At 38.7% G+C, this 6,010-nt stretch overlaps 1 protein-coding gene across 2 annotated transcripts in view; it reads right to left on the reverse strand.

Moving 5' to 3' along the window:
* The window catches only part of LOC112139907 (NLR family CARD domain-containing protein 3-like), a 385,294-nt gene that overhangs the window by 360,751 nt on the left and 18,533 nt on the right, over positions 1-6,010 (reverse strand). The window lies entirely within an intron of this gene.

The following is a 6,010-nucleotide window of genomic DNA, read 5'->3' on the forward strand; positions in this document are numbered from 1 at the left end:
ATGTAGTTACTGACTACATTTGCATGTCTTGTGACCAAATCTACAAAAACTGAGAGAATGCTTAAAAATAGACAGCTGCTTCTCCAAACTCGGAGATTCTTTGAATCCAGAAATGTAAACGTGTACCGATGCTTTTATTCAGGTCTTAACATTAAATAAACCTGATATCTATCCATCCGCGTTAAGTTGAGTAAAGTTTGTGATGGAAGCTGCAGGGTTTTTCCTGGCTTAAAATAAGATGGTGGTGTCTCGTGGGGACTTCAGATTTGTATACCTTAACAAGTTTATTTTACTATTATTGTGGTTATTTCATAAACGTTACTGAACATTCTTTCAATGTACATATTTTACTATTATTAGATCACATCATTATAAAACATAAATGGCTCAATGTAACTAATTGAGCCATTAGTTAACTAATGTAATGTAACTAATTGAGCCACTAACAAACCATATATTGATACACAATAAAACAACTAATTATTCTACAACTAATTATTCTAGTTTGAAGCTCCATACAAAAGCCTCAGGCAAATGTTTTAACAAAACCCTCAAATTCATCACTTCCAACTCTTACAACTAACTGGATGCCCCCCACCCCCACCCCTCTGTCCGTTTACGAGCATGCGCACTCTCTCCTTTCCTCTTTCCACGCGGCAATAGACAGACTGTCTCCTTTTTTCTTTTTTCATGGAGGTTCTCCTCTAAATCAGGTGTTTAAACTCCTGATTTTAAAGCGTGTCTTCTCTCCCTTAAACTCTGTGGGTCTGTTGGTCACAAACAGCGCATCTGTGGAAGTAAAGTCCAGTCAGACCGAACCATTTTCAATTTAGAGGAGGGGGGTCCGCAGACGATGTTTCCAAAACAAAATATTTAAGTATTGTTACGTTGACATTAAAATCAAAATATTTGCGATTATATATTGGTTATTGGTTTACTGAAATTATTTTTTCTGTTGTATCATTTTGTCATCATTCGGGGTCTCTGTGGACCCTCTCTCAATCTGGGCTCCTAGAATCAGCCACATCCCCCCTTTTCCAGGAGCTGGTGGCGGCCGACACCAAATTCTCAATGCAGGAAAAACGCTGAAAGCTCCGCCCACACGCAGCGGGAGATTCAGGAACAGACTTTAAGAAATAACCGTGAAGCTGTTACTTCAGCGCTGGTCAAAACAAAGAGGATTTACAGGAATTTGACAGAATTTCATTGATGTGAACGGACAATTGGTTTAAATTATGAGAGCCCGAGGTGTGTGCGCTGGCTGGGGGTGGGGGTCGGAGTGGTCCGCGGTACACACGTGTCCGAACCGTGTCCCGAACCGTGGCTTCTGATCCGTACGGATCACGGATCATCCGTGGTCCGTTACACCCCTACTGAAGATCCGCTGATTCATACTGATTCGTAAAGAGTTCTGGTATGTCAAAGAGTATAAGAGGTCTGACAGAGGCATCTTCAAAGTTAAAGGTTGGAAGCTGACAAGAAAAAAGAAAAAAACAACAATCAGCCAGTTAAATTTGTATTTTTTGTATCAAAATGCCAGGTGTTCCAAGAAATTTGATGTAAATCAAACAGACAAGCCTCTGCTTTGAGCCAGTCTTTCCTCATCTTTCATCCTTTTTCAGATTAAAGCTGTCCCTGATGGCTTGTTTTGCTACTTTTTCATCCTTAAAGTTGTAAAGAAGCTCTAACAGCAGCAACACTGCTCCTTTCCCCCTTTTACCTAGCATAGATAGCAGAAACGTCAGGTTAGGTGGCCCGCAACACTGGGCAAAGTTGGTGAATATGTCAGACTTATGAGCTGTGTTATTTATGTTTTTTTAATTAGTATTTTTACATGAAAGGAGTGGTATGTCCCCAAAAAATATATTAAAATAATAAAAAAAGTATATGTAATCATTGGGATTTGGGGCCCCTTCAGCAGATGGGGCCCTAGGCAGCCGCCAAGGTCACCTATGCCCAGGCCAAGCCCTGGCTGAATTGTTCTGATATAGCTCGCCCGAAAGCTAATGTTAGCTTATCCTTGTAAGGTGCTGTAAGCTAGCAGGATAGAGTAGAACCAAAGGAATGCTGGGATATCAACGTAGGACTACTGCGCCAATAGTCCCCTCCACAAACTAGAGGCAAATTTCTGATGAACTGATGAAAATATATCTTAAAAATACATGATATAATAATTGTAATTATAATTGATGGGATTACATTAATTATAATTAAAACACGACTGGGAATGATTTTGCAATTACCAGACAGCTTTTGCTCTGAACACATCATTTCTGAACACATTGTTGAATGAAAGTTCTGCCTTGACCTCTGAGTCTTTACTGTTCAATGCATTTCACACATGTGAAGTAGGCCCCAATATTGCCAGAATTTGAGAACTAATGCTGATGTAATTTTAAAATCCAGGCCTCCTCTCTTTTTACAGATGTGTTTTTATGTTTTTTTGGCAGGTTGACAGGCCAAAAGAGCTTTATTATTTATACTTTGTTATGTCATACCAAAATGAAATTTTGGGAATGCTATTGACTAGAGTGAAGAAAACACCAGTGAGTGAGCCTTTTTCATCTTCAGATGAAATTTTTAATGTACTAAAACTAAAGGGTGACATCAGTGATTATTGTCTGGTTACTGTACATGTCTATTGTTGTCTAATCAAACGTATGAATTCTTTGCCTTTTTACAGTAACAGATTGGGCGAGACATTTTGGTATTTGATAAGCAAAGCGTTTCTGTTTGTTAAATCAGGAACTAATCTAAGTCTTTTGTCTTCTGACTTAACAAACAGAAAAATCTTTAACTCAGAAACCAGACACCTGTAGGTCTGAACACGTGCTTTCTGAACCCAATGTTTACTCAGACTTTGATCTTCTGACTGATTTAGGGGATTTACCTATGGGCAATGTGGGCGGTCACCCAGAGCGTAATCTTATAGAGTGCACAAGCACCTAAAAAAATCATCTTAAAATCAAAACAGAAACAATTACCAGTTGTGTGGTTTTTTTTTTCGTTTTTTTAGATCAAAACCACCCAATTCCATGTAAAGTAAATGAAATATGAACGAGGCACTCTCCTGTCGTGTCAGCTTGCTCCTCTAATGACAACATAATGAGCTTTTCCTGTTTAAGAAACCGCAGAAAGATGAATAGGGATTAGGTTCACCAGTTATACAGTAATTCCAGGCTGCGCCCAACACAAACTGTTGCTTCCAAAAAAAGAAATAAATAAATACTCAAGTACTGATAAACAGTTAGAACGTCTTCAATAACTGAATAAAAACTGTTCTAAAAATGAAAAAAAAAAATCACTCTCTGATGTGAAGAATAAATGAAAAAACAAGAAGTTGATGCATTCACAACAAACGCTATTTCCACGCCAAATTCTCATCAGGTACCTCCAGAAATGTGGTGTGCGTCGGCCGCATGTGGGAGGAGCTACAACCAGATGTTTTCAGCCTGATTGCTACATGGTCTGTGTTTATATTATTTACAATGCATGGAAGACATGTTTAAAAATCAGATTTAATTATAAATTAATTTCAAGAGCTCTAAAAAAGTCTCAATAATCACGTCTCCATGTTTGGATTCATGAGATCTTTGAGTGATTCTTGCAATAAAGTGAGCTCCACTCACACTGCGTCTGGATGACATCCGCTTCTATGGTCTTTCAGTCTCTGATTGAGATTGAAGTTTTGCTGTCTCGTATCAACCCGACAAGAAAAAAATTAAATCACAAACTAAATTAGGGGACCTGTTTTTTATCGTCTTAATGAAAAAAAAAAAAAAAAAGAGAGAGAGAGAGAGAAAAAAAAAAAACCCAAATTATCTCACAAAGACATCTGGTTTCATTTTGAAGGTTGAATCTCCAAATGTAACCTTAATCCCTCAAAAGGCCTGTGACTTCCCAAACCTTATTTCTTGAAAAGTAAACAAAGAACAACTCCAGCTAAAGATTTACAGAAGCAGGGATATACCTGAAAGGTTTTCAAAACAACTTTGTTATAGCTCCCGAAGGATTCACTGAAGACTCCATTAGATTGTCATGTATATGATCAAACAAAACCTGTTTCATGGCAGGACACCGAGAAACCCCACTCAAGACAAGCGGAAAGGAAACATTTTATTTTAAATGAACTTTTAGTTTTAATCATTTTTCTATCATCAAATAAGCAAATTTAATTTAAAAAAATGCAGACCTCCACTCTCTTTACAGATGTGTTTCCATCTTGTTTTTTGGCAGGTCTAAAGAGCTTGAATCTTTGTCATGTCTTACTCAAATGACATTTTAGGAATGTTATTGACTACAGTGAAGCAAACTCTCGTCAACAAGGTGTAATTTATAGTGCAAAATCGAATGGATGATGTCAGAGATTATTGTCGTATCAATGTACATGTCTATGAATGCCTTCTTTGCCGTTTACAGTAACTGATCTAGACTTTTTGTACTTGATAAGAGAACGTGTTTCTGCTTTTCAGATCAGATACGGATTTGCTACTTTTATCTTCTTACTTAACAGAGGGAAAAATCTTTTAAAGCCTACTCCAATCAATATTTTTTTTGTGTTTTTAACATGTTCTTGAAGCAGTTTTGTCATGATGAAGGACATAATCTAGGATTAAAAACTGAGCACTTCTTTATTCAAATAGAATTGGATCAAGAGCAGATAAAAACCAGCTGCTTGAAAAGCTCAGGTTTGTGACGCAGCAACCCTAACCATATTATTATCAATAGACAAACTGGTGTGACGTCTCCCATAAAGAGCCTCCGGCTCTGGTAAAATAAGGCCAATTTTGTCAATGATTTTTCCACATTATGGGCACCGCCATTCGGAGCCCGATGACAGTGATTGGTCTGAGTCCGCCCAATCTGCAGTGGTAGTCAGGGACCCTGACATCTGCAAGGGATAGCAGATAGAGGACATCTGCCCACCCGTCAATCATGTCACCTAGCCACCGACTGGGGCCAGCAGAGCCGCCACAGTGGTCCCCCACACCAGAGAGCAGGGAGGCACAGCAGGACCACAGAGTGAAAGCTCCAGACCAGCCAAAAGAGCACTTCTGATACAGAGGAGGCCTTTTGTTATCTACAAAAGACTCTATGTGTGAGTGCACTGGTGCAACCAGACTATTAAAACTTTTTATTAAAACTGTAGATGGTATGAACAATTATTAAGACTTCTTTGTTGGAACAAATGTATGGTAACAGACTTTTTTTTCTTCTTCTTCTAAATTTCATCTTGTACGCAAGGGCATTACCTATAAGCTGTAGTGTCTGCTTCATTGAAACATCTGTCACTTCTCTGTTGTTTCATCTTGTGACAAAGAAAGTCCCACAGGTCGTGGTTATCTTGTTCTTGCAAAGGACAATGACCTTCCTGTCACCTTTATGACACTTAAACTGTGTAGCGAACCTTCTCTCACAACCTCATGTGACTCTAGTGAGATCCAGGAATCTCAATCTTTATGTGTGTGTCAAAGGCTGCTTTCAGGTCCAATAGCACCAGAACAACAGGCTGTTTGGCATCAATGGACATGGAAATGTCATTCTGGACCTTTAGCAGGGGGAACTCTGTGCTGTGCCGGGACTTAAAACTTGACTGAGATCTCTCAAAAATAAAGTTTGGTTCTAAAAAGGACTGTAAAAATTTAAAGGGTACCCAAACCAGGAAGTTGGTGGCTGACTCCACCCACAGTCCAAATTTGAAAATACAGTGAGAGGGGTGGGGCTTGGCGGCAGGACTATTATCATCACTGGAGCTGCAGATCATGATGTCAGATTTCTGAAATGTACATGGTTTGACCAATCACAAAATTAAACTGTAATACCTCAATTCAACCTGTAGGTGGCAGCACATAGACAGTTTTTGACTATATTTTGAAGAATTAAATAGTTTTATTTAAGTTTGTCAAAAATGTGGCAATGACCAACAGACAGCACTTTTAAAGCCCCAATTTTAGATGTCAACAGCCCAAAAAAGGTTAATTTAGGGTTTGGTTAACCTTTAAAGTCCCGC

Source organism: Oryzias melastigma, linkage group LG2 (genome assembly GCF_002922805.2).
Source record: "Oryzias melastigma strain HK-1 linkage group LG2, ASM292280v2, whole genome shotgun sequence".
NCBI classification, from domain to species: Eukaryota; Metazoa; Chordata; class Actinopteri; order Beloniformes; family Adrianichthyidae; genus Oryzias; species Oryzias melastigma.